General features: G+C 36.8%; 1 non-coding gene across 1 annotated transcript; it reads left to right on the top strand.

Moving 5' to 3' along the window:
* The first annotated feature begins 7,946 nt into the window (after positions 1-7,946).
* LOC119470089 lies at positions 7,947-8,051 on the top strand. Its single transcript, XR_005198964.1, has one exon. It is a non-coding gene; the product is annotated as a U6 spliceosomal RNA (small nuclear RNA).
* Positions 8,052-12,629: the final 4,578 nt, after the last annotated feature.

Below are 12,629 nucleotides of genomic sequence, written 5' to 3'. Positions count from 1 at the left end.
AAGTGGCCATACAACTTTGCATTTCTTCCAGCAATGTTGGCAGGTTCAACATTTTTTTGCAAGGAAACTTGTATGTATGTGTGTGTGTGTGTGTGTGCGCGTGTGTGTGTGTGTGTATACATACATATACATAAACTCATATATACATATATACGTATATATGTGTATGTATATATATCTACATAATTTTGTTGAATATAAAATTGACATACAAATTGAATAATGTTACTCTACTCCAGCAGTATCTAATTTAAAAATGTAATAGAAAATAAGAACACTTTCATAATAGCAATAGGAACCAAAGAACAAATTCAATGAAAGGAGAAATACTGTTTTGGGGAAAAAAACTGCAAAACATGTATTAAAGTAAGTATGAGGAAGAAACACTTTATGAACTTGAAATTTTTAAATATAGTTTTGGCTTTTACCAAATATTTGCATACAGGAAGAAATGAGGACAGAGACAGGGATTAATGTACCTCAGGTTTTACAGCTGTTACATTTCAAAAGAGATATTTAAAATACATTTATAAAAAGAAAGAGTATTTGTTCAACATAACAAAAGAGAATTTGATACTGATGATTTCTTCAAGGGAGTAAAACAAAAATACTTTCTGTTATTTGACTGTTTTATATTATAGCATAAATGACAGAATTCTGTTGATTATAGAGAGATTGTATTTCTTCCTTGAAGGATGTATTTCCTTTTGCTTGGGATAGTGGTGGATATTCTGGGTCTTTTGTGATTCCATATAAATTTTGAGATTGTTTTTTCTATTTCTATGAAGAATATCTTTGGTATTTTGATAGGAATTGTACTGAACCTATAGATTGCCTTGAGTAGTATGAACATTTTAACAATATTGATTCTCCCAATCAATGAACATGGGATATATTTCCAATTTTTGTGACTTCCTCTTCAATTTCTTTCATTAGTGTTTTATAGTTTTCACTGTAGAGATCTCTCACTTCTTTGGTTAAGTTTGTTTCTAGGTATTTTATTTTCTTTGTAGATGTTGTAAATTGGATTACTTTCTTGATTTCTTTTTCAGATTGTTCACTGTTGGCATATGGAAATGTTACTAAGTTTTGTGTCGATTTTGTATCATGCTACTTTACTGAATTTGTTTATCAGTTCTAAGGGTATTTTAGTAGAATCTTTAGGTTTTTCCAACTATAAGATCACATCATCTGAAGACAAGGCTAATTTGACTTTTTCCATTCCAATTTGGATGCCCTTTATTTTTTTCTTTTAGCTGATTACTCTGGGTAGGACTTGCAGTACCATGTTGAATAACAGTAGTGAAAATGGGCATTCTTGTCATGTTCCAGATCTTAGAGAAAAGGCTTTTGGTTTTTTGCCATTCAGTATTATACAAGCTGTGGGTCTGCTGTGTCTAACTTTTATTATGTTGAGGTATATTTCCTCTTTTTTTTCTTTTTGAGATGAAGTTTCAATCTTGTTGCCCAGGCTGGAGTGCATTGGCACAATCTTAGCTGACCACAACCTTTGCCTCCTGGGTTCAAGTGATTCTCCTGCCTCAGCCTCCCGAGTAGCTGGGATTACAGGCATGCACCACCATGCCCGGCTAATTTTGTATTTTCAGTAGAGACAGGGTTTCTCTATGTTGGTCAGGCTGGTCTCAAATTCCTGGCCTCAGTTGATACACCAACCTCAGCCTCCCAAAGTGCTGATATTGCAGGTGTGAATCACTGCAACTGTCTGAGGTATATTCCTTCTATATCCAGTTCTTTTAGGCTTTTTATTACAAAGGGATGTTGAATTTTGTCAAATGATTTTTCAGCATCAATTGAAATGATCATGTGGGTTTTCTCCTTTGTTCTGTTGATACTCTTTATCACATTGATTGATTTGCATATATTGAACCATCTTTGCATCCCTGGGATAAATCTGTCTTGATCTTGATGAAAGATCTTTTTAATGTGCTGCTAAGTTCAGTTTGCTAGTATTTTTTTGAGGATTTGTACATCAATATTCATCAGTGATATTGGCCTGTAGTTTTCTGTCTCTTTCTTCCTTCCTTCTCTTTCTTTCTCCTTCCTTCTCTTTCTTTTTCTTTCTTTCTCTCTCTGTTCCTTTCTTTCCCTTCCTTCCTTCCTTCCTTCCTTCCTTCCTTCCTTCCTTCCTTCCTTCCTTCCTTCCTTCCTTCCTTCCTTCCTTTCTTTCTTTCTCTCTCTCTTTCTCTCTCTTTCTTTCTTTCTTATGTACACCTTTGTCTGGTTCTGTTACCAGGAAAATAGTTGCCTTGTAGAATGAGTTTGAAGTATTCCCTCCTCCTCTATTTTTTGGAATACCTTGAGTAGGATTGGTATGAATTTTTCTTTAAATGTTTCATAGAATTCAGCAGTGAAGCCATGGGGCTCGAGGCTTTTCTTTGAGTGGAGACTTTTTATTTACAACTTTGATCTTATTACTTGTTATTGGTTTGTTCAGGTTTTGAACTTCATGGTTTCATCTAGGAGGATGTATGTGTCTAGAAAATTATCAATTTCTTCTAGGTTTTCCCATTTATTGGCATATACTTGCTCTTAATAGCCACAAATGATACTTTATATTTATGCAGTATTGTTTGTAAGGTCTTCTTTTTCATCCCTGATTGTATTTACTTGGGTATTCTCTCTTTTTTTTTCTTAGTTTGGCTAGAGGTTTGTCAATTTTATCTTTTCAAGAAACCAACATTTTGTTTCATTGATCATTTGTATTTTTTTTGTTTCACTTTTATTTATTTCTGCTGATCTTTATTATTTCTTTTCTTCTACTAACTTTGAGTGTGATTTGTTCTTGCTTTTCTAGCTCACTAAGATGCATTATTAGGTTGTTTATTTGAAAGTTTTCTTCTTTTTTGACGTAGGTACTTGTGTATCTAAAATTCCTCTTAGTACTGCTTTTGCTATATTCCATAAGTTTTGGTATGATATGTTTCTGTTATTATTAGTATCAAGAAAATTTTTGATTTCCTTTTGATTTCTTCATTGACCCACTGATAATTCAGGAATATATTAATTTCCATGTGTTTGTATAGGTTCCAAAATTCCTCGTTATTGATTTCTAGATTTTTTTCCCATTGTAGTCAGAGAAGATGCTTAATATTATTTCAATTTCTTAATGTTATAAGACTAGTTTTGTGATCTAACATATGATCTATCCTTGAAAATCATTGATGTGCTGAGGAAAATAATTTGTATTTTGTAGCTGTTGGATGAAATGCTCTGTAAATATCTCTTAGGTCCCTTTGAGTCCTTCCTTTCAAGGTAGTCGGTTCTCTTCCAGCTCAGGGTATGTCTAGAAATGTCATGCAGGAACTTGAGCCTGAAATGGGGGCCTCACGGCCTGCCCAGTGTCCTATCCTGTTGTGGCTGAGCCGATGTCCAAGATGCAAGATGAACTCCGCTTGAGTCTTCCCTCTCCTCTTCTCAGATGGAAGCAAAGGGTCTCTTTTGGAACCAAAAGCTGTGCTGCCTGGTTTTGAGGGAGGGGTGGCACAGATGCTCCCTTAAACACCCCAGGGGAGTGTCCTCATGCCCCACAAGTCTACTGGCTCTGAGCCAAGCACAGCACTGAAACTTGCCTAGGAGTTGTGGCCTAGGCTACCTTTCAAGTTTATTTAGAGCCCCAGAGCACTTTAGCCTGCGGTTGCTAAAGCTATTGGCTTGCTAGAACTCAATTATCACCTGCTGGGATGGGCGATTCTGACTTTTTTCTGGCTAGGGCTGGTCTAAATACTCCCTCTGTGGGTTGGCATCAGCTCAGTTCAGCCCGGTTTTGATTTCCACTGTGACAGGGCAGCACTGAGTTCAATGCAAAGTCTCACAATCGCTGTGCTCTCCCTCTCCTAAGCACACAGAGTCTCTCTATGATCTATACAACTACTACTAGAGTACAAGGGAGAGATATCATTAGCAATTCAAGACTGTCTTTCCTACCCTCTTCCATGGCTCTTTCAGTGATATGAAGTTAAAGCCAGGTACCGGAAGTGCTCATTTGATTTTTGGTTCTTATGAAGGTGTTTTTTGTATAGATAGTTATTAAATTTGGTGTTCTTGTGAGGAGGCAATTGGTAGAATATTCAGCAATCTTGCCCCCTAATTCAGCATTTTCTAATCTAATCTCAAAAACTGTTATATGAAGGAAATCTCTTAATGGGAACCAACTTATTATTTGGAACTAATGTTCCAAAGAATATATTTTAAGAAACATTGCGTTATATCATATAGCCACAAATAAATTTGCATTTCTGGATGTATGAACCACATTAAGAACAGTTTTTATATGGAATCTTTCAAATATATGTGAAAGCAGAGAGAATAAAAGAATGAACTCCACATACTTATCATCCAGCTCAATAATTGTCATTAGTTTTTTTTTTTTAATAGCCCTACGCATTTCCCCAATCACTTCCAATTATTTTTATTTTTATTTTTATTTTTTAGAGGCAGGGTTTCACTAAGTTATCCAGACTGGACTTAAACTCCCAGGCTCAAGCAATCTCCCTTGCCTCAGCCTACTGAGTAGGTGAAATTTCGAGCTTGGGCCACTGTACCTGTCTTCTCCTAATTATTTTGAAGCAACTCCTAGCTAGACATCACACAATTTCATTTGAAATATTTTAGTATGTATCTCTAAAGACTCTGTTTTAAATATAATTACATCATCATCCTGTCTCCCAAACTGTAATTATAATTCTTTAATATCAATGTTTCTGTTTTCCTGATTATTTATAAATGTTCTGGCTGTAATTTGTTTTGCTGTTTTTTGTTTTAAGTGTATTTGAAATAGAATCCAAAAAGCCCTATATATTGCTGTTGGCTAATTATAAGTTTTTAAGAGTCTCTCTCTTTTTAAAAAAAAAAAAAAAAAAAAAAGAAAGAAAGAAAGATCATGCTATGTTGCCCAGGCTGGTCTTGAACTCCTGGGCTCAAGAGATCCTCCCATCTCAGCCTCCCAAAGTGTTAGAATTACAGGTATAAGCCATCATGCCCAGTCCTTAAGTCTCTTTTAATGTAAACATTCTTCCTCCTTACATTTGTCTTTCACTATTGTTATTGTTGTTGCGTAGAAGAAATAGACTCTTTCCCCTGAGTTTCTCATAGTCTGGATTTTTCTGATTTCATCCCCATAGTGTCACTTAACATGTTCCTCTGTCCTCTGTAATTCCTGTTAGATACAGATGCTTAAACGGATTTTTTTAAAGCAAGACTCTTACACAGGTAGTGTGGAGTACTTCCATCAAGAGTCATAAAATGTCACTTTTTAAATGTTACCAGCCATTGTTGATCATTGCTGAGAAACATTAATTCCTAGTAATTCAAATGCTGATATTTTAATTATTCCTACTTCATTTGTTGGGTAGATTACTTATGTAAAAAGAAATTTGCCCTTGTTAAATATTTGGTTACACTGAGATACAGTTCATATAGAGGAGGAAAAAAACCTGCTTGATTCTTTCTCCCAATTGATCAGCTTTCAAAATAGTGCACTGATTCCCTAGAGCCTCTAAAAAATACCAGATGTGTGCTATTATAAACCAATGGATTTAAATATGTGTTTCAACAAATATTTTCTATTTGTTGACATCCATTTTAATTGTCCTTTTTATTAATGCTCAAATTTGTTCCTCTTTGCCCAATAAGAGCCTTAAAAAAAAAAAAAAGTCCTTTTCCTGCCATTTGGTATGACAAGATGTTCTATGCTTATCTTGTACATTTCTAGCTCCAGATGTCAAATCAGCCATTTCTCCAAGGTGCCCTGGCTTCTTTTAGTGGGAAATGGTATTTAGAAACCACAATCTAAATATGACCTCCCTGAGTTTAATACAGACAAAATCTCCTCCAGCTTCAATTATTTCACATGACAAGAAACAAAAACCAAAACAATTTATTTGAACTTGGTCAATTTATTCTCTTACTTTCAATGTTCTCATTTATAAAATGCAGATGATAATGATCCTTGCTTATTGGTTTTGGTGAAGATTAAACAAGTCAATACATGTAAAGCATTTAGAATAGCACCTGTGAGAGGGAGGACTTAATAAATGTTAATGATGATGGTGATTGAACACATCATTAACTTTATATTCAGATATCCATATACGGTGATTTATTTTAAGATCAAAATATTCTTCTTTGACAGCTCACAACTCTCCTTGATTATCCATCCAGACATCCCAAATTCACTTGACCTGCTTTCAGCATTCACATTATTGCAGCAGGGTTCAACGAAAGAAGTCAAGGAGAAAGAGCAACCAACATCAAAGTTATTTTTTGCCTCTTAGAAGACCATCTGCTGTCATGACCCATTTCACGACATGCAAATTCATCAGCCGAGCTCAATTTTCCTTGAATCAATGGCCCAGTAAATATAATTACTCTGCTAATTTTAAATTCCAAATGGTCAGCCCAGGTTAAAGAATGCCCATTCAGCAGTCAAAATTCTATAATTAATTGAGAAAACAGAAGGTCTACATGCCAGGATTTTGACAGAGAAGCAGGGAACAATTTCGTTTCTTGTCACCTCCTAGGCACACAACAATAGGAACATTTCCAAATATTTCCCTCTGAATTTTTTTTGTGTATGTGTTAGAAATAGCAACTTGACACTTCAGAGAATGCGTAGGGAAATTTGTCTTCATAAATCTGGTCCTTTCAAGACTGGGCGGATCTGCTTAAAAGGAATGGGGTGGTTCATTCTTGAATGAACTATTTAAAGTCCACATTATAAATAATTTGTAACAACTAAATGTTTTCTTTTTTCTTTTTTTTTTTTTTTTTGAGACAGAGTCTCACTCTGTTGCCAGGCTTGAGTGCAGTGGCGCAATCTCTGCTCACTGTAACCTCCACCTTTTGGGTTCAAGTGATTCTCCTGCTTCAGCCTCCCGAGTAGCTGGGACTACAGGCACGTGTGCCACCATGCCCAGCTAATTTTTGAATTTTTAGTAGAGATGGGGCTTCACTATGTTGGGCAGGATAGTCTTGGTCTCTTGACCTGGTGATCCGCCTGCCTCAGCCTCCCAAAGTGCTGGGATTACAGGCATGAGCCACCGTGCCTGGCCTAAATGTTTTCAAAATAATGTATTTGTTCCCTAGAACCTCTATGGAACATCGGTGTGTTATTGGACTAGATAACGTACCAAAAATTGCTTTAAATGACATTATTAGGACAATTGGTAAATTTGGCATAAGATTAGAGATTAAGGTATTACATCAATATTAAGTTTTCTGAATTTTATTATTGTCTTGTTCTTAAAAAATATAGACTGAATACACACACACTGAGGAGTAAAGGGTCACGATGTCTGCAAAGTACTTTTAAATGGCTCAGAAAAAAATTAATGTGTGTGTGCAGACAGGGAGGGTGAGGAGGGAGTGCCTGTATGCACAAGAGCTCAAGTGTGGCAAAATGTGACAAATGGATAAACATGGGTGAATTTGCATAAAGGGAATAGCAGCGTTCTCTATAGAATTCTTGACAATCTGTCAGTTTAAAATTATTTCTAAATAAAATGCTTTTTAAAATTAATTGATTCTGCAAATGAGTTCAAAAGCTCAGGCCGAGAAAGGTAAGTACATGAAAGGCTACTCAAAAGTCAAATTAAATGTCAACCTATAGAAAAGTGAGTTGTGTAAGCACAAACATTCAAAGGTAATTATTTGAGTTAAGCATTAAGAAAAGCCAACAATGCAAGCTTTGATTCTCCCCGATGCCAGTGCTGTATTTGCAAACTGCCCACTATACAATTCTTCCAGAAGAATCCCATGTGCAACTTAAGTTCAATAATTCTGAGACCTGACACATTCTCTTTTCTCCTCCCCCAATGCCGTGTTCCTTTTGCTAAAATAATCATACTGCCAAAGCAGTCTACAGATTCAATACTATTCCTACCAAACTACGAAGATTATTTTCCACAGTATTAGAAAAAAATATTCTAGTGCTGATTGGCAACACATAGACTAAAATTGGAATTATACAAATAAAATTAGCATGATTCCTGCACAAAGAGGACACACAAGTTGGTGAAGCAGTCTTTATTTTATACTAAAGATAACAGTTAATTTTAAAAATAAAAAAATATGCTAAAATTCATTTGGAACCAAAAAAGAGCCTGAATTGCCCAAGTAATCCTAAGCAAAAAGAACAAAGGCAGAGGCATTATATTATCTGACTTCAAATTATGCTATTATATTTACATAAGGCTACAGTAACCAAAACAGTGTGATACTGGTATGAAAACAGACACATAGACCAGTGGAAGAGAATAGAGAAACCAGAAATAAAACTGCACACCTATAACCATCTGATCTTTGACAAAGTCAACAACAATAAGCAATGGGGAAAGGTCTCTCTAATCAATACATGGTGCAGGAATAGTTGGCTAGTCATATACGGAAGAATGAAACTGGACCCCTACCTTTCACCATATATAAAAATTAACTTAAGATGGATTAAAGATAAATGTAAGACCTCAAACTATAAGAATCCTAGAGGAAAACCCAGGAAACGCCATTCTGGACACTGGCCTCCGCAAAGAATTTATGACTAAGTCCTCAAAAGCAATTGCAACAAAAAAACAAAAATTGACAAGCGGGTCCTAATTAAACTAAGCCTCTGCACAGCAAAAGAAACCATCAACAGCATAAACAGGTAACCTACAGAATAGAAGAAAATTTTATTCATAAACTGCATCTGACAAAGTTCTAATTTCCAGAATCTATAAGGAAAGTAAAACAATTCAACAAGCCAAAAACAAACAACCCCGTTAAAAAGTAGGCAAAAGAAATAAACAGACACTTCTTAAAAGAAGACATACGAGCAACCAGCACACATGAAAAAATGCTCAACATCACTGTCATCAGAGAAATGCAAATGAAAACCACAGTGTGATACCATCTCACACCAGTCAGAATGGTTATTACTGGAAAGAAAAAAAAAAAAAAAAGAAAAAGAAAAAAACCAACAGATGCAGACAAGCCTGTGGAGAAAAGAAAACACTTTTGGTGGGCATGTAAATTAATTCAGACATTGTGGAAAGCTGTTTGGTGATTTCTCAAGAAACTTAAAAAGCTACCATTTGACCCAGTAATCTCATTGCTGGGTGTTTATAATAACCAAAAGAAAATAAATTATTCTACCAAAAGGCATATGTGCTTGTATGTTCATTGCAGCACTGTTTACAGTAGCAAAGACATGAAAGCAATCTAGATGCCCATCAACCATGGATTGGATACAGGGAATGTAGCACATTTATACCATAGGATACAACACAGCCATAAAAAATAATAAAATCAAGTCATTTGTAGCAACATGGATGCAGCTGGAAACCATTCTCCTAAATGAATTAACACAGGAATAGAAAACAAAATACTGCAGATTCTTATTTATAAGTGGGAGCTAAACATTGAGTGCTTGTAGATACAAAGACTGCAACAATAGGCACTGGGGACTACTAGAGGGAGGAAGGAAGGCAAGGGTTGACAAACTAATTATTGGGTACTGTGCTCACTACCTGGGTGATGGTACCGACTGTTCTCCAAACCTCAGCATCACACATTATACCCATGTAGCAAACATGCACACATACTCCTTGAATCTAAAAGTTGAAATTATAAACAAACACAAAAATGAGAAAAAAAACCCCCAACCCTGTTTCCTTTTGTTCAAATTGTTCAGTCTCATTTTAATGCACCTCAACCTACTCAGTCTCCTGAACTAGCAGCTTAGAATTATCCTCCACATCTCCCCCTTCTACGTTACACATTCAGTCTGTCACCTAGGGTTACTGAATCTGCTTTCCTCAAAATTCAGTCAACCCGTCCCTTTTCCCCCATCCCAATGTCACTCGTGGTCAAAGCTTCTTCATTTTTTTGCCTCTTCATTGGTCTATCTCTCTCTCTTTTTTTTCTATTCACTTTTAGTTCACATCCATGTCTAGTTGTTTGAAAGCCAAATCTGATCATGGCACTGTCCTAGTAAATGGTTCTTGCATTTTTGCCCATGCCGTATCCTTAGCTGCTGAGTGAATTCCTCTTCAGCCTGGAAGGTCTGATTCCTCCAGGCAGGGCTGACTGTTTCCTCCAACTTAGAAAGTAACCATATTATAGGACACTACATTTTGTATGTTCATTTGTAAGGATATCTCTCTCAGAAGACTGACTTCCTAGAGGGTAGATAACATGACTTATTCATCTTTTTATGAGTCCAGCAACTCTGGCATAATGTAAGTTCTCAATTTGCGCTAACTGCATGCATGAATGAGTGAATAAATGAGCAGGTAACATCTGAGCTTCACCTAGATGAATGAAAAGAAATAAAAATACAATATAATCAGGATTTATTTATCTTACATATCTGAAGTCCACAGCTGATACGAGGCTGGAACTTGAGCAGGCCCAGATCTGCCCACTTCAGAGTTGATGTGAATTCCATGAAGTTGGAGAGGCAGGATTGGGCAGAGAAAATGAGACCTGGAATTGGGTATTAATCTGTAGGATGTATATGATCAGCAGTATTTGTCTATGTGTTGTAGGGTTGTTTAACAGAAAAAATAAGTTAAAGGCTTGGACTTACGCCTTGGTCAGCACCCCACAAATTATTCACTATTAGTAGTCTTGAGAAAAGACATTTAACTATTGACTGGATGGTGATATTATTGTTTGGCTTTGCATCTTCTGGAACTTTCATTTCTGAAGAGTTTTGATTAATGTCTCCATACTGATAAAAGGAGTTCTCTATGTGGTTCTATATTGAAATGGTAGGAATTTCTAGCTTCTGAATATTCTATCCTATACCAGCGTTGTGACTTTCAGATGTGTTATTTAAGTAATCTCTCCTGCCTCTCTGTCTTCATTTGTAAATGAGAATAATAATTATACCAATATTCTAGGGTTGTTATGAGGATTACATGTTTAACGTATACAATGCAGTTGTCTTTTGTTTATGAGACAGACTTTCTGTCACCCAGACTGGAGGGCAGTGGCATGAACACAGCTCACTACAGCCTTGACCTCCTGGGCTGAAGCGATCTTCCTACCTCAGCCTCTCATGTAGCTGGAATCACAGGTGCATACCACCTTGTCTGGCTAATCTGCTGATTTTTTGTAGAGATGGGGTCTCACTCTGTTGCTCAGGCTAGTCTCAAATTCCTGGGCTCAAGTGATGCTCCTGTCTCAGTCTCCCAGAGTGCTGGGATTATAGGTGTGAGCCCCGCACCCAGCCACTATGCAGCCTTTGTTTTTGTTTGCCTTCCCCGAATAAGATATTACATGTAAATTTGGTATAGTACCAATTCATTTATTTCAGTGGCTGCGTAATATCCATAATGTGGGTAAACAGATTTTTAATTTATTGGCCATCATCCAACTGATCAACATTTGCCTTATTTACAGCTTTTCTCTAAGAACAATGCGTTAAAAATCCTACACATATGATTGTTTTGGAGAAAAAACAACTTGGTGGACAAATTGGAGGTATACAGCTCAATGAATTTTTAAACCGAACATATCCATATAATCAGCTTCTAGATCAAGAAATAGAACATTACCAGCGCCCCCAAAGCCTTCATCTTATCCGCTTGCAGTCTAACAGCTACCTTCTAATTTCTACGCTTTGTGTGTTTGGAGGTTGTATATAAATGGACGTATGCATTTGTACGCCGTTGTGCCTGATTTCTTTTGTGAGATTCAATCATATCGATGCTTGGAGTGTTTGTTCTTATTCCTGGACAGTATACCATTGAAAGAATGTGAGAATTCATCTGTCCATTCTAGTCTTCAAGGATATTGGGTACTGTCTTAGTTCATTTTGTGTTTCTGTAACAGAATACCTGAGACTGGGTAATTTCTAAAGAACAGAAATTTATTTCATAGTTCTAGTTGCTGGGAAGTCCAAGACCAAGCCCTCTTTCATCCTGGGCCCAGGATTAAATGGATAATATTAAAAATGGCATTCTCTGGAGAGGAGGAACATTGTTCCTCACATGGCAGAAGAGAAGAGCCAAGAGAGAGAAGGAGAAAGCCAAACTTACCCTTTTACGGCAAAACCAATCTCACTCATGAGGGTGGAGCCCTAATGGCCTAATCATCTCTTCAAGAGCCCACCTCTGAATACGGTTCCATTGGCAATTAAATGTCAACCTGAGTTTCACGGGGACAAACATTCAAACCATAATTGGCAGTTTCCAGTTTTAGGCTTCCGTGAATAGTGCTGCAGTCACTATTCTTCAACATTGCTTCTGGTGAGCACGTGCACACATCACATCTCCATTGAACATATACCAAGAGTGGTATTTCTACATCACAAGTATTCACATGATCAGATTTAGAAGACACTGGCAAACAGGTTTTCAAAGTGATTGCATCAATATACACTACCACTAGCAGTGTGTGTTAGTTTTTGTTTTGTTTTGTTTGGCAGATTCTTGCTCTGTCGTCTAGGCTGGAGTGCAGTGGTGCAGTCTTGGCTCACTGCAACCTCAGCCTCCTGGGTTCAAGCAATTCTCCTGCCTCAGCCTCCCGAGTAGCTGGGATTACAGGCGCATGCCACCATGCCTGGCTCATTTTTGTATTTTTAGTAGAGACGGGGTTTTGCCATGTTGGCCAGGCTGGTCTCAAACTCC

This window comes from Cebus imitator, unplaced genomic scaffold (genome assembly GCF_001604975.1).
Source record: "Cebus imitator isolate Cc_AM_T3 unplaced genomic scaffold, Cebus_imitator-1.0 Scaffold21, whole genome shotgun sequence".
In the NCBI taxonomy this organism is placed as follows: Eukaryota; Metazoa; Chordata; class Mammalia; order Primates; family Cebidae; genus Cebus; species Cebus imitator.
The sequence above is the reverse complement of the archived record's forward strand: the minus strand, read 5'-3'. Positions and strand labels throughout refer to the sequence as shown.